The sequence below is a fragment of the Cavia porcellus genome, unplaced genomic scaffold (assembly GCF_034190915.1).
Source record: "Cavia porcellus strain 051 isolate PalLab524CR breed Dunkin Hartley unplaced genomic scaffold, mCavPor4.1 scaffold_3, whole genome shotgun sequence".
Lineage (NCBI taxonomy): Eukaryota > Metazoa > Chordata > Mammalia > Rodentia > Caviidae > Cavia > Cavia porcellus.
In genome coordinates this window covers 113,550,400-113,573,914 of record NW_026947486.1, presented here as the reverse complement: position 1 = coordinate 113,573,914, position 23,515 = coordinate 113,550,400, and the positions used below count along the sequence as shown (strand labels likewise).

Sequence of the window (23,515 nt, the reverse complement as noted above, 5' to 3'; positions counted from 1 at the left end):
TCTTTTTTGTTCTGTTTTGTTATGGTTAATCTTACCCTCTTTAAAATAAAAAAAATTATTATCTAGATGCTGGAAAGATAACCCATAAAACAGGACAAAACATTGAAAACGTATATACATGGTAGGGAAATTAACATCCAACTGGCTTGTTGTATTGGAGGTGGGGACGTGGAGGTAACAATATGAAGACATCTGGGACCCCAATTTGGGAATAAGACCCTCCTCTCCCCATCCTGCCCACTACCCCAAATAAAAAATAACCAACTATGAGGGAGCAGCTCAACAGGGACCAGGGCATAGGGCAAGGAGACACGAAATTCACGGGCAGCAGTGAGGAGACGATGTGTGTACTGGGAGGTCTGTGGCAGCAGCGGTATGAGTCTGTGTCTTCCAGACGTGTATAAATATAAAGATGAACTCTTCCTTCTCCCCTCCCTCTGCCATGCTGCTCACCACCATCCCACCTTCTTTCCACATGAGGGCAAAGGAAAGAGATGAGCAAGTCATCAAAGAATTGTGATCAGGCCCACATCCATCAGCTTCTGGATCTTCTGCACTATTATGAAGTTCTTTAAGTGTTTGCTGAATGCTTGGGGGTCCTTCTGCATCTGCTCCGGGACCTGCCACACGGCCAGGTCACTTATGATCTGTTGCACTTCGGGGTCTGCCATGGTCCGTCGCTTCACATCCTCAGGGTAGTCATGTCTGTTGTACTGAGTCATCATACAGCACTGGTAACCATCTGCAGCCTCCTTACAGCTGGAGTCCAGGTCCAGTGCCTTCTGGTACACAGCCATGGCCTTTGTAGTCCTTTGTGGCCCCCAGCACAGCCATGTTTTGGGTGCAACTCTTGATGAAGTTCCGATCCCCCTGGATGCATTCTTTAGTCCCTGCGCGCCAGCTGGAACTCCAGAAGCTTGGTGTAGCAGGCAGCTCGATGCTGTACATTTTGGCATCTGGTAGGTTCTGTTTAATGGTTCCTGCATAGTGCTTTATGGCCTGAGGATAGTCTCCTTTCTGGAAACACCTATTGCCCTTGTTCTTACCCTCTAAAGCCAAGTCAGGGTGTATATAGGCCAGCCACTCTCGCTCCTTCAGGATTTTCTCTGCCTGCTGGCATTTTTTCAATACATCTGGGGTTTGCTGCTCTGCCAAAGACTTGTTGTAGAAATGGATGGCATCCTTGTACTTTTCCTCTTTGAAGTAATAAGCTTCGGCTTTCCAGCATAAGCTTCGGCAATTTGTCGAGAGTCTTCCCAGTTTTCTCTCCCCACTTTGATGGCCTTCTCATGAAGCTCCCAGGATTTATTATAGTTGCCCTTTTCAAAGTATCCCCTGCTTAATTGGCAATGTGAGTCAGGTTGGTGGGGTCCAGCTCCTTGGCTCTGTCGTAATGCTTCAGTGCTGCGTCAAAATCTTTCTTCTTGTAGGCATCGTTTCCTGACTCTTTTTCTTTCAGTGCTTGCTTCTTATTCTCTGGAAGATCCTCTTCCATGGGCTCTGGCTTGGTCTCCTTTTTGGGAGGAGGAGGAAGAGGAGTGTTGAAGCCTCTTCCTCCTCATCCATGCTGGCCAGATCAACCCCAAGCGGGACACAGAGTATGGTCATGATCTGAGGGTCTTGTAGCTGCATGCCCAGAGCAGATATTTGCTCAATCAGCTCCCAGTACATAGGGTCACTGAGCAGCATCCTTGTCCAGGGATCATGCTCTAGCTTCTAATACAGGTTGGGCATATTGAAAGGGTTCATGAATTTCCTCCATATTCTATAAGCCCTCTTTGAGTTGAGAGTTACTCGCTTCATGTTTTAAACCCTCCTCATAGTTTCACTTGGCTTCTTCATATCTGTTTAAGAACTCAAGAGCTGCTGCTTTTCACGAATAGCCCTTGCCCCAGTTGGGCTTCAGGTCAACAGTTTTGCAGCCATCCTCATAAGCCTTCTAGTAATCTCTTTTCTTGGCAGAGGCCACAGAACAATTACCACAGAGACATGGTTGTCAGGATCCAGCTTAATTGCTTCAGAGTAGCACTGTAAGGCGTCGTCATCAATATTACCAGTGCCTGGGGCCTTACTGTTGTTCTGCTTTAGCTCATTCACCTGCTCCACAGCTGGGCCAGGAAACTCTTGAATTGAGCCCGTTCACTCCATGTTACCAACCAAAGACTATATAAAGAATTCTGACAACTCATCAATGTAAAGAAAAATAACCCAGTTAAAAACTGGGCAAAACACCTGAATAGCCTTCTTCAAACAACAAACAGAATTTTCCAAAAAGCACATAAGATGATATTCAATATTAACAACCATTAGGGAAATGCAAATAAAACCAACATAGAATGCCACCCCACACCCAAAGGAATGGCTACTATCAAAAAAATAGCAAATGTTGACAAGAATTTGGAGAAATTGGAACACTCGTGTGTTGTGAACTTGGCAGTTCTTCAGAATGTTAAGCATGATAGTACCAGAGACTCTAGCAACTCCAGTCTTAAGTATGTTTAACCAAGATTTATAAAAACACATGTTCATACAAAACCTGCTAAAAATGTTTATAGAAGCATTACTCATGATAGCTAAGACTGGAAGCAACCCAAATGTTTATCAAACTATTAAATGAATAATGAAATTATGGTATATCCACATGTTGGAATATTATATGACTATTAAAAGTAAAAAAGAGCTGATACATACTACAACTTGAATAAACTTGGACTGGATTACACTAAGTGAAAAAGCCAGATAAATAAGAGCACATACTATTTAAATCCATTTATATGAATTAGTCAATTCATACAAACAGAAAATAGACTTAATGGTTGCAAAGGCTTGGGGAATAAGTAACAACAGAGCATGACTACTGTTGAGTATGGGGTTTCTTTATGGAGTGAAGAGAACATGGCAGACAGATAACAGCAACTACCGGAGGCTCTCTGAAAGACTCGGCTCAGAAGCCAGGAATGGTGCGGACTAAGGAGACATAAGCAGGTGGAGATATGCTCTGCTGACTCAGGAACAAACTGGGCTGAGAGAAACCAACTTGGAATGCAGTCCTGGTGCTAAAACAGGAACAGAAAAGCCTCGGTGTGGAGGCTGGACCCCGCGCCATTGTAAGCCGCGATTTGGGTTTCCCGCCACGCGGCGGCTGGCTGCCTCTACAGTGGCTCGGCAAGGAGAGAGACGTGCAGAAGCTCTGAGAATGGCAATCTGCGAACGGCAGGGAGGCGTGCACTGACTTGTGGTGAGGTGAGTGAGAGAAACAGACACTCTACCACAGTTTGACTCCAGCAGAGGACTCTCTGGGCCCGAGCAGTCCTGCGGGAGCAGGGCGCGGTGGCGACTCCAGCCACACATCCCCCTCTCGGGCGGGATTGGTGAAAAGTGCCTGGCCTGCGTGACGCTGCCGGTGGACCTGGTAGGCTGTCCCAACCCAGATCCCAGAGCCTGACGGTGGCCGGGAGGGGAGACGCGTAGGCTGCCTGGTCCGTAACTCCCTGGTGCACAGTGGTGAGTGGGAACACCTAACTGGCGCAATTCGATCAGGCTGTGGCTGACTGGGAGAGAAGCTGGGCCTCTTATATAAGCTTGCATATGTAAGGAACAGAGAAGAAGAGGCAGCATGGGAAGAGGCAGCAACAAGAAAGGCTCCTCGGCCCCCAATTCTGAGAAACAGGCAATAGCAGACACCGCACCAATACACATAAGGCGCCATATAGAGAGCCTCATAGACCAATTCAGGAATGAAGTTATCAATGACCTGAAGCTAGAAGTATGCAGAATAGTTAGAGAAATGCTAAGTACCACCCAAGAAAAAACAGGTGGTGGAATGGAAGAACAGAAAAAAAGGGGAGAATTGTTCCATGGAGAAAACAGAGAAAGCATGGAATACGTGAAGCAGGTTCAAAGGGACTACCAAGATACTAAGAAGTCTATCGAAGACTGGCATAACAGCTTGAAAGAAACTAAGGACAGACTATCTGAACTGGAGGGCAGATTTGTAATATGGGAGAATGAAATGAAAAACTTCTTAAAAATAACAAAGAAACAAACAGCAATAATACAAAGACAAGAAGATGATAAGAGGATCCATAACTTAAGGATTAAGAACATAAAAGAAGAAGTAGGGACACAAACAAGTGAACTACAAAAGCTACTCACAGAAATAATCCAGGAGAATTTTCCTAATTTAGCAAAAGGTAAAGATACTCAGATGTATGAGGCATACAGGACCCCAGCTACCTACAACCCAAACAGAGCAACACCCAGGCATATAAGAATAAAAATTCCAGAAATCCAATACAAGAACAGAATATTAAAAGCTATCAGAGACAAGAAACAGACCACTTACAAGGGAACACCCATCAGAATTACAGCAGATTTCTCTGCACAAACCATCAAATCACGAAGAGCGTGGGGGGAAATAATTCAAGCTTTGAAAGATAATAATCTCCAGCCAAGATTGAGATATCCTGTACAACTGTCCCTGGAAATTGATGGAAAAACAAGGTGATTCCAGGATAAAGAGGAACTGGGGGAATTTGCAACCACCAATTCAACTCTCCAGAGAGTATTGCAGGATATTCTAAAAAAAGAAAAATACAAAGAATCCAGAAATAATGGCAGAGAGGCCACAACGAATGGAGCAGAGAACAAAATGAAGAAGACAAACTGACAGCTACTGACAGAAAAAGAGCTCAACAGAAATGAGGCAGAGAAGATTGGATGATAGGAACAGCTATTTTGGAGAAAATGACATCTTAATAGGTAATACTGATTTAGTATCATCTTGTTTTGAAGTCTCATCTAGCTTTTGTCCTTCTGTCTCCAATGGTCTAAATAGGCTGTATCTTATTCCATAGTATAAGCAAAAACCTTTTAAAGACAAGGAGATTATACAGAAACCATTGTTCATTTTCTGTTAGTCGATTCTAAATACTCTGTAATGCTGTCATTCTCTTGAATGGTTTTACATTGTTTTGATATACTTAATGCTACAGTATACGAAGTTGTACTCAAGGATTTCAAAGAAAGAGACAATATGGTAACTATTTTAGGTTAGGATTATCTGGTGGTGAAACACTATTCTGCTTAAATGGTTATGTTTTGATCTGCGCTGTTTCGTTGTTATGCCCTCTTTTATCTCAATCTCCACTCCATTATTTACTTTTTTATCTTTATCCTTTTAATTAAAGGAAAAAAATAGCAGGATATATTATAGTAACCCACTTTGACTTTTCATTACCTTGATTTAAAGCCCTGTATTACTCTCACCATCTGGTTTTTAACTGATGTTCCCCTATTCTGTTTTGCTGGATAGTATCAGGTTCGAAAGTTTAGGCATCAGCTGTGAAGATAATGAGATTCATTATGACGCCCATTCTTGTTGACTTTTATCTACTTTTGAAGACCTACAATGTCTCCAATGTTTTGGTTTTGTCACTTTTATTCTTTACTGTTTTGTTCAATTGTATTATAACTAACGAATAGGCAATTCTATTAGAGATAGCGGGAGGCATTATGGTAACCATTGTTGATCACCTTGTATTATGTTTTTACATTATCTATTATGTCCACCCTTTTGACTTGACCGATTCTGTTCTGTTACGTCACATTTGGTTTTACTCTCTTCCAAAAAAGTAATAAGAACCGTGGGAGCAATGAAACCCAAAATGTGTAATAGTCATGGTACAAAAGAGAGGAAAAGAAAGTGCTCCAAACTATATAACTGCATGTATATTTAAGTGTATAAGATAGAAAATGATATCACAGAGTTTTATTGGATCAATGAACAGAACTGTTTGCAGTATCATTGATGGAATGTCCACTTTACAAGCTTTAATTTTGTGACTTGAACAATTATTTCTAAGATGACAATATGTAATCCATTAACTAGTGATTTCCTACTGTTCATTTTTTTCTGTAAATCTGTGTAACTTGTACCCTTTCCCTGCTTTATTTTTTCTCCTTAAATAAAATTAAAAAAAAAAAAGAAAAGAAAATATTCTGCAATTAGACGGTGGTCATCAATACAAAGCCTTGTGAAATTAAAAAAAATAGTAAATTGTGCATTTTGCAAGGGTGACCCAGAGGCAATTCAGCACAGCTGAACAGAGAAGGAGTCGTGTTGGAGCTACTCAGAGAAAATCAATAAAAACACAGGCAATTGGAAGAAAGGGAGAGACATATATCACAATGCCAAAATCAGTCTAAAATAAGAGACTTGTGGATCAAACAAAACATAGATATAGGACTTAACAGACTAGTGATCCAGCCCACAGGGCTGCCTGGGGGACTCCTGCCTGCTAGCAGAGCAGGACCACCATACTGGGAAGTTTCCAAAAACAAATGAATGGACTGAAATAGTGCGGCTGATCCAAGCTACACAGGACAGATTTGAGATATAAGACCCCTTGCCTTTTTTGCCTTCCTCCAAACAGAGGACACAGTAGCCTGCCAGCAAATCTTGTCAGCATACACAGGAATGAGACACCATGGAGCTGCTCACTCCCTCATAGGCCCCCAGAGAGTCTCCTTGTTTATTTTACACGAGAGTGGTTAACTGCAGCTTCTGAGAATAGCAAGATTAGGGACCACAGGGCCAGTGAAGCTGGTGAGTTCGAACAGCAGACCCCTTATGCCTTGTGACCAGTGGTTTAAGAGAGGGATGCCACAGTGCAGGATTTAAGCAGCCTTAGGCTGCAGCACAGCAAGAAGGGGTAAGTTGGCACTTCCCCTGCTGGAGTGGAGACTGCATGGGAACTGAACAGCCTCAGGCTGTCTCTGCAGCACAGGCAGCAGCAGCGAGTCAGCACACAGCACCCCACCCCATCCTACCCCGCAAACAGCCATGAGAGGACAGAGATGCACCCGTGGGAGTGGACTGGTGGAGGCTGTCCAAGGACTGGAAGGAGCCAACTGTAAGCAGGACTGGCAGCAGCCTCAGACTCTAAGGGCACCAGAGCAACTAGAGAGTGACACAGAGACAAACAGGCTAAGAGGTGGGCCACTGAGGGACATAGAGAAAGTTACTGGCTAAAAACTGGCCCCCAAGTCCCCACATCTTGAGGCCAAGATCAGCCCCACACCCAGCACTAATCCTGCTGCAGGCTTGGCAGCATTACCAGCACAGATCTGGGTTTGACTTAGACACATGCGTAAGACTGTGGACGCTAGAGAAACTTTTATGATTATTTTCTTTGTTTCATTTCCCTTTCTCAGTCTGGTTTTCTAAGTTTTTACTTTTATTGTTTGTTTAATTAACCTCTGTGCTCTCTTCCCTCAACTTTCTCTCTTGGTTTTTTTATATTTTCAAGTGAGTGAACACTATCTCTAGTCTTTCTGGTTCATTTCTATATTCTTTTGCTTTCTCTTTCATTCTTTCTCTCCTGTCATCTTCTTCAGTTTTCCAAAGTTTGTGTGATCATCCTTTGTCCTCCAGCCCTGCTTCTACTATATTCCTCTTCATTTATCTCTCCACTTAGTCTCCTACCCCTCTTAAATTTCCCCCAGCATAATATCACTCAACTAGGGGAACCTCATTGCATACAAGTTCCTGGTTTAGGTTAGACTTTGTTAGATGTAGATCTTGCTCCTATGGTTAAAGATACTAAATTAACAGTTACCATATTTTGTCAGTTTCTAGGCTGTGCTTGATGCTATTTTTATTGCTAATTGTACTATTTTATCCCAGGGTATTATAACTCTTGTGATCAGTTCTTCCTTGTATGACAACATAGTGATTGTCTGGGGTCACAACCATCACCATAGTCTGGTACCAAGGGACTGGGTGTGTAAACAAATAGATAGCAACTACTCATCCCTAATAAATTGGAAAGGCAGGATGTTGGTACAGACACAAAGACCAAGAGACAGTTAATTACACATAGAAGACATTTCTGAGGAACAGATATTTCCTAGGGAAACCACAATACTAGTGATAAAGTTATCTGCTATAGGCAATTTACAAGCACCAACATGGAAAACAAATTGAAATAAAAACTAGAAAATAACAAGACTTAGGAGAAAAATGCAACCCCAGACCTCCAGCCTACCCAGGACAAGTCCAGCGGGAAACAAGATAGAGGAAATTAGAAGCCACAAATCTGAACTTTCTGAAATGATTGCAGCAGAAGTTTAAAAAAGCAGATTAATGAGGCTACAAAGAAAAATAATTTAGAAATAACCTCTCAGAAAAAAAAAGATATGATGATCAAAATAGAGGACATGCCCAGTAAATCTAGAATAGGCACAGAGTTTAAAAAACAGAATTTAGGAAAATGATGCAAATCATGAATTCTCAGCATAGGAAAGAAATGGGATCCATGAAACAGATTCAAACAGATATCTGAGATTAAAAGTTCCACTGAAATTAAATGCAGCTGATTGAACCAAGGTGAGAACAGAACATCAGACCTAGAATACACAAATGCAGTTAGTGACCACAAAAAGCAAGATTTCTTAAAAATAGCAAGGGACCATGAAAAATCAATCCAACACCTGCAAGAAGATGCAAAGAAAAAGAACATAAGATTGATCAGAAAAGCGCCAGCAATTTAGCTCAGCGGTGTAAGCGCCTGCCTGGCAAGCACGAAGTCATGAGTTTGACCCCGGGTACCAAAAAAACAAAACAAAAGAAAATAAAGATGGATCACAGTCAATGAGAAAGGAGACAAAGCAAACACCATTAAAAAACATGTTCACAAAAGAAACGGCAGAAAACTTCATAAACATGAAAAAAGAAATTGACATACAAATAAATGAGGCATATAAAACTCCAATTATCTATGACTAAAATAAATCTATACCAAGGGATATAATAAAGGCAGTCAGAGAAAATAAACAAATTGCTTCTAAAGAAAATCCCATCAAAATCACAGCAGTCTTCTCAACACAAACATTTCAGCCAAGCAGAGTTTGGAGGGAAGTATTTTATATCCTAAAAGAAAACAAACCCCAGTCCAGATTTACATACCCTGCAAAACTATGTTTTCAAAATTAATGGAGAAATAAGGTATTTCCATGTCAAAGAACAACAGGAAATTCATAACCACCAAACTAGCTCTACAAAATAGTTCAAAGTATATTTCCAAAAGAAATAACAAATATCACAATCCCAAAAACACCAATAAAAAAAAAAACCACTAAGAAAAGCAAGGAATTAAACAGAGGGTAAAGACAAGGATCTAACAGTACAAAAATAATGTGCCAACAATTAATCAATACATACCAGTTATAACCATCAATATAAAATGGCCTCAATTCAACATCATAAGGAACAGACAGCCAGAATGGATCAAGAAAAAAGATCCAACAGTATTTATACACAAGAAACATATTTAACTCAAAAAAAATCATAGACTGAAAAATCAAAGGATGGAAATAAAACTTCATTCAACAGGAATCCAGAAAAAAGCAGGAGTAGCTATTCTATTTGCAGACAAAGTAAACTTTAAGACAAGACTGATCAAGAGACAAAACTGTTACATACTTGTTAAGAGAAAACTCCAAAGAAAAGAGAGAACAACCACTAATATATATGCACCAAATACCAATGTGCCAACTATATAAAACAAATATTATCAGGCATGAAAGATCAAATAAGCACCAAGACAATTGTAATGGGAGACATTAATTACCCATTGCCACAAATAAATATATCAACTAGACAAAAAAAAAATGAAGAAATATTAAAAATAAGCCAAACTTTTGAATGAATAGACTTAGGAAAGATATATCAGCTAGATACAAAGTCAACACTTAAAATCAGTAATATTCCTGCATACAAACAATAAACTCACTGAGAGATAAGTTAGGGAAACCGCATCTTTCATAATAGCATTGAAAATATGAAATACTTAGGAATAAATCTAACAAAGGAAGTAAAAGATAACTACACTAAAAAGTGTGGTACTCTGAGATCAAAGAGGACATTTGAAAATGGAAACATATCCTTTGTTCTAGGGTAGGAAGAACCAACATAGCGAAAAATAGCCACATTTCCAAAATTCTATAATCCAATTCCAATCAAAATACCAATATCATATCTCACAGAATTAGGGAAAAAAAAACCTAAAATTTATTTGAAGCCGAAAAAACCTAGAATAGCAGAAGCAATTCTGGGCAAAAAAGGCAAGTCAAGAGACATCATAATTCTTGACTTGGTATCACACTATAAAACTACTATGATAAAAACAGCATGATACTGGCAAAAAAAAAACAAGCCCCATGGATCAGTGGAACAGATTAGAAGATGCAGAAACAACTCCAAACATACTCAGCCACCTTATCTTTGATAGAGGGGCCAAATACCCTCACTGGAAGAAAGACAGCCCTTTTAGTAAATGTTTCTGGAAAAACTGGCTTTCCACATGTCAAAGACAAAAATTGGACCCATGTCTCTCACCATGCACTAAACTAAAACCAAATAATGGATCAAAGATCTAAATATTAAAACAGAAACACTAAATCTACTGGAAGAGAAAGTAGAAATATCAAAGACACAGGTGTAAGTACAAAGTTCATGAACAAAACCCAGACTTCACAGGAAATGCTTCAAAGAATCAAAAACTGGGATTTCATATTATTAAAAGGCTGTTTCACAGCAAAAGAAATCACTAAAAAGTGAAAATATAACACATAGAGTAGGAAAAATTTTAGCTAACTGTCCCTCAACAAAGGACTTCTATTTTAAAACATATAAAGAATTGAAAAACAATCAGATTTCCAAAATTCAAAGACTCACTCCAAAAATAGACATGCGAGATGAATACACACTTCTTAGGTGAAAAAAATACATATAGCAAATAAATACAGGAAAAAATGTTGAAATGTTCAACATCACTGCTCACTCAAGAGATGTACTTTAAAACAACCTCACCCAAGATTCCACCTCACCCAAGAAAGAATGGCTATCATCAAGAAATCAACCAATAACAAATGCTGGTGGGACATGGGGAGAAATTTAACCCTTCTCTACTCTTGTTAGGAGTGCAGACTGGTGCAACCACAATGGAAATTAGTGGGGAGATTCCTCAAAAACTAACATGAGAGTTTCCAATTTATTCAGCTATTCCCCTTCTTGGCATCTTCCCAAAAGAATTAGAAACATCATACCATAGCAATGTATGCACCCATGTTTATAGCAGCACAGTGTGTACTAGCTAAATCTTGGAAATGTCCATCCATTGATGGATGGATAAAGATGTTAGTTTTTTTATACAATGGAGAACTACTCAGTCATAAATAAGGATAAACTTCAGACATTTATAAGTAAATGGATGGACCTTGAGACTATACTCTTATGTGAAATAAATTGAATACATGTAAATATTGCACTGTTTCTCTGGTGTGAGGAACTGAAAGAATAAATTATGATAAATATATATACTACGTAGTATGAAATAGAAGAAAGTGCTCAATTAGGGAGGAGAACTAGGGAAATGGGAGGAAGAAAGGAAGGGAAGGAAAAGAAAAAATGAGATAAGAAATGAGATAAAAATGGAAACAAACCTTCTGTAAATAAGGACAGTAAGAGAAATTGAAAGGAGGGTAAGGGAATGGAGAGAACGAGGAATTCAGATAAATCATGTACAGTACAAAGCTCCTATGATGAAAGCAATCATGTATATTTAAAATGTACCAATAAACCTACTAAAAAACAAAAGGGGAAGCTACAAGTAACAAATAAGAAACACAGAGAGATGCTCAGAGAAGACTAACCCCTACCCTTGCTCCCTCTACCCCATTCCTATCCACCTCCTTTGGGTAAACTGGTTTTTTTTAAGTTTTAGTTTATCCTTCCTGGGTCTTTGTGTAGAAATCAGAATATATTTTCATTTACTCTTTCTTACACAAAAGAGTGCACTGCACAAACCCATTTGTGGCTTGCTTTTTCACTTATTAATATCACCAAGAGACCACCCCAGGTCAGTATGTAAAGATCATCCTTATTCTTCCTACCACTTCAGCAACCCATCAGGAAGATTTTTTCCAATCTTTTTATATTACAAACTATGGCGCAATAAATATCCTTGATGCATATGCTGTGCATGTTGGAAACATGAGTGGTATCTACTGCCTAAATTACTAGAGAGACAGTGTGGTACCAAAGAATAAAAATATTGTTAAATATCTGTCTATACAAGTTGGTAGAATTCCACATTCCCCCTGGGGATGTTGGAGAGTGAGGTTCTCATAGAGTATTGCCCACTTGGCATGTTGCCATGCTTGTCAATCTTCGCCTTCACTCTCGGCTAGTAGCTTTACATTGGACTAAACTGGGAAAACTGAATAAGGAATAAAGACATCATTAATGTTTTTTTTCTTTTACTGCGTCATTCCTATTGGCATGTAATAATATACAAGTATTTATCAGAGAGAGACAAGAGAGACAGAGAAACAGACACTGAAACAGACTGAGAAAGAGACAGAGAAATTGACCTTAGGGTGGGGAATGCTTGGGCATGGAGAGTTAAAAAAAAAGTTGGTTAGGGAGAGAAAGGATACCTTCTGCTCTTAAAACAAATGGAGACACTGGGCTGGGTATTTAGCTCAGTGGTTTAAGTGCCTGCCTGGCAAGCATGAGGTGGCATTGATCCCCATTACCAAAGAAAAAGAAAAAAAAAATGGAGACATTCTCTGTTAACCACTTGGGAGTACATTTACCCAACAACTGTGTTATGCTAGATCAGCTGGTCTCAAACTTTACTCTGCATCAGAACTACCCAAAGTGCTTGTAAAACCACAACTTCTCATTCAGTAGGTTTGGTGTGGCCTTGTTTGAATTTGCATTTCTAATATATCCCCAGGTAATACTGAGCTATGTTCTTCTGGGGACATTATTTGAAAACCACTTCCTCTAAGGGCTGGGGGTATAGCTCAGTGGCACAGAGCTTGCCTGGCAAGTGCAAGGCCTTGAGTTCAATTCCCAGTACCAAGAAAAAAAAAGAAGCACTTTTTTCAAAATAGTGATTCCCTTTTAGATTTTAGCACATCATAGTTTAATTCAACACAATCTGCGTTACACCTCAAAAGTAGTCTGACACATCTCAAAAGTAGAAATGGTCCTTCTTTAATGTCATGCTTCCCAACAACCAATGCTTAGTTTCTTTATTCCTGTTTGAAGCTAAATTTCTCAGGAGTGCCTATCTCTCCAGATGTATACAAACTACCAAGTAATTTTCTCCTACCACCTCATCACAACTATTTTTATTAGGTTCTACAATGACCTCACTACAGCAAATCAGTCTTCAAGTAGAAGTTCTCATCTAATTGACTTAGAAGCAGCATTTGACACTGGATCACACCCATCCATTATCTTCTCTTGACTTCTAGAACCCCATACACTTTGGGCTCCTTCCTCCTTTGAGTGTCAGCATCAATTCCCACTGCTGAGTCACCTCTTCTTCTCTGAATCAATTTTGGGATCTATCTTTATTCTGCCTCTGTAACTTTCCCATGTCCCATTCACCCACCTGCAGGGTTGGAAATATCATTTCTATGCTGACAATCCACTAATTTGTCCCAGTCACGAATTCTAACTAACATATGCACTTGATACACTTGAATGTCTAATCTCCAACATAACAGATTTTTTGGACCAGAAATCAAACTCAGGATCAGGCAGGCACTGTGCCGTGGAGCTATATCCCCGACTCCATCATGACCAATCCTTGATTCCCTCCTCAGACTCTTTTCTCCTATAGATTTTCCCATGTGAGTACCAATAACGATTCTGTCCTCTGGATGCTTCTTTCTGTTTTACCTCACAGTCAGTATGTTAGGAAATCCCTACACACACTTTCTTCAAAACATTCCCCAAATTCAGTGTCTTGACACAGTGTCCTACCTGCTGCCACCCTAGATTCAGCCACCTACATTGCTGCAACAGGCTTGTTCTGCTCTTGCCATTCCAAGGTCTGTTCTCAACCAAACAACCCATGTGGTTCTATTTAAGTACAAGCAAGGGGCTCCTCCACTCCAAAATCTGCACTGGCTCCCGCTTCATAAAGAGAAATAGTCTGAGTTGTCACTGTGGTCTCTGAGGCCCTGGAAAGTTGATCCTGTAACTGCTCTAAATACTGCACCTTTCACTCTTCCCCTTTCTCTCTGTCACCTGCACAGGTCATTTTGCTGCTCCACAAACCTGCCACGCACACTGCTGCCATGGGCCTGTCCTCTCACTGTCCTCTCTTGCTAGATGGAACTCCCTCCCTTGGGTAACAGCACTGCTAACTACTTTAGGTCCCTCAAATCTTTCCTGATGACATCGTGCACGCTCCCTGAGACCTGTGTCTCACCTCAGCAACACTATGGACCTCTCTCCTACTCTGACTTTTTCCATAGTACTTGCAACATTCTAACAGACTTTATGCATACTCATTTAGCATTCCAATTGTTTCTTCTGTTTTACCCTTGTCCCTTGTTGACAGCAGGACTCTATTTTGTCCCATAAATTATTCTAAGCACTCAGAAAAGTGCCTGGAATTTGGAAGGTAATCAACATTCAAAAATGACTGAACAAATTTGCTTTGGTACTTGCAGAAAAGTTTTTACAGTGTTGCTCTCCTTGAAATGATTGTCTTCCAGTGCAGCTAGCAGTCATTCTCCATCACACTTTGTATACACTAGATGCTAAGGAAAAATGGAAGAATGCTCCTCTCTTCATAGGTCTTAGGTGTAGCCTGTGCACCCAATTGCAAGGACAGGCATTTTGCTCACCCACCCATAACCAAGATTCTGCCAACAGGGGTCAGAAGGTAAACCAAGATCCACTTACATCCAGTAGCCTGATGTAATGAAACTATGGAAATGGATGAGCAGATTTTTCTGAATCTTAGTTGTTGCTTAGACACGCACCTCTACATTAAAAAAAAGGTAACTGAGGGCTGGAAATGTATCTTAGTGATGGAATGTTGGCTTAGCATCTGTGTGGCTCTGGGCTCCACTGCCCACCCACTACACACACACACTCGCACATACACACACACATACGTGGTTAAACAAATTCTACTCTTTTCTAGTCCAAACTATTATAAAATTTCAACTTAAATTTTAACAGTTAAGGTCCATACTCTAGTGTTCTATTTTTAATGATTGCTGCAAGTATGATCTTCTACTTAAAATGTTACACATTAATTTGTAAAACGAATTACCTAAAAGCTGTTCTGTGTGCTGTTTTCTAGATACACTTTCCATTCTGTTACTGTCTGTACCATGTGAAGGATTTAACATTTCCAACTTGACATTCAATTTATTTGGTGATAACCCCCTCCCCACCTCAGTGAATCAACTGGTAGCCTGACCTGAGTGTTCTAAATTAACCAGTTGTAGGAAAAAGTTTCAGAAGGGCATTTCTCTAGCTGCAGCAAGACAGTGTGGCCTATTTAGAAGTGAAAATGAACAAGGCTCCCAGCACTATATTTAGCTTTCCTTTGTCTAACGCATTATTTGGCAAGGCACACAGGCGTCAGTCATTCCCAGCCTCTTCTCTGAGCTCCTGTGCTCAACTAAGACAGAGTAGGCAGAGTGCTAGAGGGGTCCTGTTGCCTTTTCTGGGGAGTTGTTAATCCACTTGACCTATTTTGTTATTTCTCTAGTCTCTCAAACATTATTTTTTTAACTAATTGTAGATTAATACAGAGTTACAAAGCTATGACAGAGGTATCTGGGTACCCTTCATCCAGTTTCCCTAACAGGTTACATGTTACATCAAAACTAGGAAACTGGCATGGGTCCAGGATGGGAATATAAAATTTGCTTCTGTTTGATCATGTGTAAATTGTTGTAACCATTTCTGTAATTCAGATAAAGAAGCATTCCATTGCCAAAAGATTTCCAGGTGCTAGTCCTTTATAGTCACACTCTTCCTCCTTCTCTCTACCTAACCTACTTTTAACTGTTTGAGAAAATGTGTTGTTAGGCCTCTGTTCAGCATAGGCTCACAGCTATTACCTTGCTTAATGCCGAAAAAAAAAAAAAAACAGCTATATCAAGTGCCTTTCTAGGGATATTTAGCATCCATATATATTTTAGGTAATTTATTCTATTCTTGTCCTGGTTGAAGCATGAATTTAAAAAAAAATCTCCTCAGTAAGCAATTGTTTAAAGTGCCTGCTCCAATGACCCAGTTACATGCTTGATAAGACAGTGCAATCTGTATCCACAGCTCTTAGGAATAACATTTGGTCACCTTCTCTCTCCATTATGAAAAGAGCTATGGGTCATAAGTGTTTAAAATTCAGATCTTCGTATTACAATGGAAACCTTCCCCTTGTGTTACTCTCCAAATCTGCAACATTTTTCATTTCCTACCTTACTACCATTTCTTTTGCCAGCTGTTCTTCCTATAATAACATTTCATTGCCCTGTATATCCACAATAATCACTCCCTAAAAAGGACATGAAGTCGATTTTACTTGCAGAAGTTTTACTATCACACAGTTTTCAAGGATACAAATATATAATTTATTTTACAATGAAATCAGTACCCAAGCATACAGAGTTTTGTAATCTGTTATTTTTACTCTATATATGACCATTTTCCCATGTTCTTAAACATTTTACTGTTCTTAAAAGAAAATAAGGAGAATTCAGGTAAAAGAATAGACTGAACTGACATGGACCTACACGTGATGCTAAAAACATCTAGGAGTGCTAAAAAAATATAATACTCAAAATTTAATACATTTCCTCGCTTGAAAGGAAAGTAAGTTTCTGGGAACTATGGGGGAAGAAGGAAATGATAGCCAGAACTAGGGTGACCATATCAGGTTTAGCATGGAAAATTCCACACCAGGGAAGCTTCTCACCCATGGCAACTGCCATGGTAGGCCATCACGCCCAGTGGAATACCTAAGGGGAAGCTGACATGAAACAGACTTTAACTTCTTCAAGCCACCTATGGGCTATAGAAGATGGACCTAGCACTCTTAATTCTCTTACTAGCTCTGACACCAAATATTTATTCTCAAATATTGAGCTATCATTTCTCTTGAATTTAAATAATATTGTATGAAACCACAGAGGTTTTCTCTATTTTAGTCTTTTAGAAGTCATTCATTTCTCTTACGTAACTGCTTTGGCTAGATCCTCTAGCCACTATCTACCAGATAAATAGTAGTTGTGATACCAAGCATCATTGCCTTGATATTAAGCATAAAGGAAATGCTTCTAAGTTTTCTCTGTTATGTCTTCACTTTAGTTTATTTTTAAAATGTTATGGTAATTTCATTCTATTTCTAGGTTACTAAGATCTCTTAAGTCATAAATGGCTGTTGATATTTATTAATTGCTTTCTTCTGCACCTTTTCATAAAACCCATCATGTAATTTTTATCCATCAGCACTAATGCAATTATATACTTAAGACATTCCAGCCCTGAACATTCTTTGCAATGCTAAAAAGCATATTATTGAATTATCAATGGATACCTACGTAATAGAGATCTGTAACTATATAATAGATATCTAAAACTATTGTTATATAGAGTCCACCAAAAATATACACACTTCAGGAAAAGAAATGGTATGATGCTTTATCAATTGATAGCATTATTCTCATATGGGGACCCTAGAGGATGTTATCTATCATAGCCCACTACACTGTTGATAGAGAAGAAATTGAAATGCAATGTGTAGCAATCTAGTGATTAAGGTTACTCAAGCAGCAATTTGCCACACTAATAAGTGTCTAGAAGCTCATAGCTACCACTTTGAGCACCTCTTGTAACTGTAGAGGTCAAAGAAACCTTTTGCAAACCTTATAATGTCTCAATAAATTTACTATTAAAATATTTATACAAGTTTTTCTTTTCCTAAAGTGTATATAGTTTTGGTGGACTCTCTCTCTCTACATATACACATACATACACATATAAATATACATTTTAAATTGACTCTAAGAATTTTTTCTTGTATTATCTTTAGCTGATCATGATATTTAAAGTAGTTACTTAATTATGATGGAACTGAATTTTACATCCATCTAGAGTCTGGGTATCCAGGAGCTGAATTGGAAAATCTTCACTTTTGAGCATTTGATAATTTTTGGTTTAAAGTCTGAATCTTCATGGAGTTTTGAAGAATGTTCATTACCTCCTGATGTAAATCATCACCCTAATCAGGTTCAGGCTGTGCATCAACAGTATTCTTCACTTCACTATTATCTTTTCATTTGGAATAGTTATGGTAAGAGCTTGAGGAAAATGATCAAATGCAAATGTTTACATACTAGCAATACACTATCTCTTGCTGGGCTCAATCATTGCGTCAGCCATGATCTGGTAGTGTGTCAGGTACTTGTTTTAGAGACACCACTCTGGACAACTTCATTTCTTCCCACTGTCCTGAAGTTCTCTTTGACTTTTGAATTTCCTCAGTTGCTCAACTTTTCTTTCATCTCTGGATCAGCTTTCACTCTGTATCACTAATTGTTCAACTACCACACAAAGCTCTCATTCTTTTCCCACTTAGTGGATATCTCAATTACTTTTCTCTGGTTGCTGAGATAACATACCCCAGGCCCAAAATGAAGTAAGAAAAGGTGTACTTAGCTCACACTTTGAGAAGGTTTCAGTCTATAATCTGCTGGGTCCTAGGCAGGGTGGCGTGGCACAGCGGCAAGAGTTCATGGTAGTGGAAAACAGCAAAATCAACAAGAAAAAAAGGGAAAACCATACATACATATTGTTCTTACACCACAGCCATAATCTCAGCATTGAACCATGAATCAATCACAAACTCTAGAGCATGCCCCCATGACTGTATGAGGCTTTGTGGGGACATCCAGACATAAACCCTAACAGTGATAATCCTCGTCATCATGACCTATAGCTTATTGTCCAATCTGTTAAGAGTCACAGATGCTATTTCTTTCAAAGTACTGAAGCAGACTACTTCCTCATAGATTACAGTAGTTATTGCTAAAATTTCATTTTTCAATGTGTTAGGAATTGAATCTATGGCCTTGCACCTGCTGAGAAAGTGTCCTACCACTGAGCTACATCCCTACCTCATTGAAGGAAGATTTTACTTTTTCCTTCAGCATTTTCACGAGTTTCTGTGGTGGTTTTAAGCAGCAACCAGCAGCATGGCCTGTTACCTAAGCTAAGGCCAAAATTGAAGCTCTGGATAATGAACTGGATGGAATAACCATCACCCGTGAGAACCACTGTTTTCTGGCTATTTTTGCCTTGTCACAACCTCATCCTGCCTCCCCTAGACAGAAATATTAGATAAGTACTCCATAAGCACCTGCTTCAAATCACCAAGCTGCTCCACACATGTGCTGGTAAGTAACTGTTCTGCCCTCAAGCATTTCCCCAGGATTTATCTCAGGATCACACAAGCACATCATAGAGGGTGCCTTTATTCTGAGTCCGCATTAGAGGAGTCATGTTTTGGTGTTAAGCTGGTTCTTTCCACCAAAATGGGCAAGTTACCCACATTATTGGCTCTTTTACATGAAAAAATATGATTTTCCCTTCTTCTACTTGAAGCTAGTTTTGAGGGGCAGTTTCCCCTTAGTTTTCAGGGATTCTTGATTTGCTAGGGAGCAGGAGTTGAGGGAGTAGTGCTGAGGATCAACCCAGGGTTTTTCACAGGTTTTTAGTTGTGAGTTCTTTAAAACCAGAAGAAAAAAAGCTCATTTTGGGTTCCATTAAGTTTATCCGAGCAAAATACCAAAAGATGTTTTTGCTTTTGTTGTAGCTGTTGTTTCGTGTTATGGTTCACATTGGTTTTGCCTACTAAATTTGAAGGCTGCTATTTCTGAATCATCACTTGCTGGGAATATTGGGGCCCCCTTAGTGACAAGTTCTAGGCCAGAGAGGGTAAGGAGCAGGAAGCTGAGGAGTGAAAAATATTTTCTAACCCTCAGATTACTTTACAAATAAAAAATAGACTGACTTAGCAAATAAAGATTGGGTAAACAGTATTAAGTACTTGTCACTGATTTCAGGCATTTAGGGTGAGTCCTTTTCTATGAAATCTCCCTATACACTGTCCAAATCCTTATAATCTACAGATCTGGATGGGATGCTACATCCTACTGCTGAGGTAAAAGCAAAACGAGGAATATTCATGGTTGTCCATGGCATGTAAGACTTTGATTTCTTCAGCCTAGTGGCAAATGGGCCAACATGAAGGTGGGTTGGTACAAAACATCCCTACTCCCCTTCCCTGGGGGCTTCAGCACTAAAAAGTGCAGCAGTTACAAGTGGCCTGGCCACTCTTGTCCCAATAACTGGTAACAAAATTCCACAATGATGCTGGTTTTCAGGGACTTGGAGTTGGGAGGATTCAGCATCAGTCCTGGCCCAAGTCAAGCCTGTCCTCTCCCCTACCTAGGAGCTCCAGAGCTCCTGCACTCTGCTGTCCCTTGGTGGGCTTCCCTAGCTCTGTAGCTGGCCATAAGGGAATTAGAGGAGTGCTGTCACCTCCGAGCATGCCCCTGAACTTCACACAGGGTATTCCCTTCAAACCACTCTGCTACCAGATTGCACCTAGACTCTGGAGTACAGCAGCACCTCACATTGAGCCCAGTCCACATTGGGTCTCAATTGGTCTGGCTTCATCCCTGGGCCTCAGGTGGAGGACTATTGCTTGCCTCTCCTCATTTTGCATGGGCACGCCTAGTGCTCCCTGAGTCCGTGACTGAGCACCTACATGGCTCTGATCACCACAGGAGGCCAAGGTGTCCATAAAATTTCAGTTTTATATTCTGAAGTATTTTTCCTTGTGCAGTTTTATTTCAAGTCAAAGGACTTTGTTTTTGGTTTTCTTCATTTGCTTTCCCTTGAATTCCCTTTTATAATTTACATTAGCAGTATCATATTGTTGAGAATAACTTTTAAAATTCATGACACTGAACACTGGTTATCACTTAGCATATTTTGTAAGATTTCATCTTACTTGGATGTGTCTATTCACTAAAGCTACAAGAACTCTGTAAATCTTGTTTCTAATTCAATAGTCCAAGTATTTTCTTTGTACACGTGTGCCAGACATTTTTCTAGGCACTTGAGATTGCAATGGTTGGTTTTATGTGAAAACTTGAATAGACTATGGGTTGCCCAGATATTTGGTCACTGTCCTGGGGCTTATCTTTGAGGTGGTTTTTGGGTGAGATTAAAATTTATATCACAGGACTGGCCTCCTTCATGTAGCTGAGTCTCATCCAATCAAGTGAAGGGCTCAGTAGAACAAAATTACTTCCTTGAGTAAGAAAGAATTGTTTGCACCTGAACACCACTGCACTGGAGCACTGGCTCTACCTGCCAGCACATACACGGCAACTACACTGTCTGCTCTGCTAATGTTTGAACTTGGACTGAAACTAAACCCTCAGCTTTCTGAAGTCTCCAGCTTGCTGACTCTCCCTTAAGGTCTTAGGACTTGTATGCTTCCATGACATGTTCCAATTCCTTATAATAAATCTGCGACCCACACACACACAAAGTACTCTTTCTGAAGAACTCCAATATAAAGATGCATTAATGAACAAAATACACAGAAATCCCTGCCCTAGTATAAAACAATAAACAAGAAGCAAACTAGTAACTAAATTATACAGTAATTTCACAGGTGATGGATACTATGGGAAAAATATGGAGCCAGGTGTGGCAGCATGTATCTATAAATCCAGTTACTCAGGAGGATGACAGGAGAATTGCAAGTTTAAGGCCAGTCTAGACAAATTAATGAGACCTTGTCTCAAAAAACAAAAGGGCTGTGGATGTAGCCCAGTGGTACAGAGCCCCCAGGTTCAGTCCCTAGTGCCACAAAAGAAACATTTTTTAAAAGATGGGACTCAGGAGTGAAAGTTACAGTTTTCAAAAGTATTTTACAACTTTCAAAAATTGTTTCCTAACCAACTGAATTCTTATTTTCCTTTTACTTTTTAACCATTAATCACACATTTAATTACTTTCACCTTATGGATTCAAATATCAAAACTAGGTTTTCCTAGCAAAGTAATTCCCCACAATAGGTTACTGTTTTGTCTGGTACAGGAGATCTAGCCTAGGGGCGCACTTTACTACTCAGTTGTATCCCAGCTCTTTTTGAGATGAAAAGTCTTGCTAAGTTAAACTGCCCAGGCAGGTAGATAGGTCTAAGGGGCCCAGGTGGAACTGCAATTTGCAATCCCCCTGTCTAGGCTGCTTGAGCAGCTGAGATTACAGCATGACCAATGACATCCTGCTAGGCTACCTTTAAATCAAGATCTACTGGTTTGAACATTTGACATTCTCCTAAAATTTTCTTGACTTTTCTTAAGTCATCGGTGGCCAATGTTATTGGCTTTATATAGTCTTATCCCTTCTAGTTTCATTTGTTCTTCTGCTTTTTAGACTTACATTCCAGCAGCCCACACCAAAATCCTGGTTTCTGTCTGCCCTATATGCTATACACTATGCTTCAGCAAATCTTGGCAGTTCTTCCTTCAGGATATATCAGTAATAAGATCACTTCACCATCTCTACTGTGACTACCCTGATCTGAATCATGACATTTCCAAGCTCTCACTACTTCTGCACCTGCCTGTTATCAATACTGAGCGTTCATAAAACATTATTCAGACTGTGTCACTTCTATTCTTCAAGACTCCAAGTGGTTTCCCAAAGCACTCGGAGTGAAAGCCACTCTATCTCCCAACCTTGCATTAAACCTCTCACCTTGGCTCCTATTTGTAGCCCGGCCGTTCACTCTGCCCTGGTTCTTGGTACTCTGCCTCAATGCGCCTCTTGGACTCATGCATTCTGTGTGCAATGCTTTCCCTCTGATATCTGGATAGCTTGTGTCCTTACTTCCTGAGCTCTTTACTCACACATCATATATTGTGCCTTCCCTGGCCACATTATCTACTGTAAACCTCCTTCACATATCCTAGCTCTTTTCCTTTTTCTCCTTAGCACAAAACATGTCATGTATTTTACTGATTTATTCTATTTCCTTTCTACCTACTTTACTAGAATGTAAACAGTAAGGGCACAGAATTTTTGTGTGCTTTGTTCATTTCTCTTTCTCCAGTAATATAGAATTTGCGTGTACACAAGGGAGCCACTGAAAACTCTGGACTCCTGAATTAAAAAGGGTATCTGCCAACAGATCTGATTATGTCCATGTCTATCAAACGCCTCAGCAGCTTCTTCAGAAAGTGGAAATACTGCTGCCTTGGTAAACCTCTCAGTGCATGTGCTGTGGATCATACATTCACATCACCAGGTGTTTTCAAAGCAGGGCTCTGGGTTTTGCTGGATGAAATACTTCTTCCAACAGAACACATCTGCACAGTAAGTGCACACTTCCTAGGTGTCATGCCTTTCTGAACCTCCACTTTATAAGAATTCAGTACATCCACCAAGCTCTGGGTCCCCCTGGATTTACCTGGCATTTCTGTAGTAAGAACTTTTCCTTTTCTGATTACCAAAACCTAAGAGTCTTTCCCTCAGAAGTGCAGTCTACTGAAGTCATAACTGAAGCCTGTGAAACTGTCCTCACCTTTCACTCTTTGTCATTCT

At 39.7% G+C, this 23,515-nt stretch overlaps 1 pseudogene; it reads right to left on the bottom strand.

Annotated features, from left to right (window-relative positions):
* Positions 1–506: 506 nt before the first annotated feature.
* LOC106025004 (stress-induced-phosphoprotein 1-like) lies at positions 507–23,388 on the bottom strand (annotated as a pseudogene).
* Between the last annotated feature and the right edge of the window lie 127 nt (positions 23,389–23,515).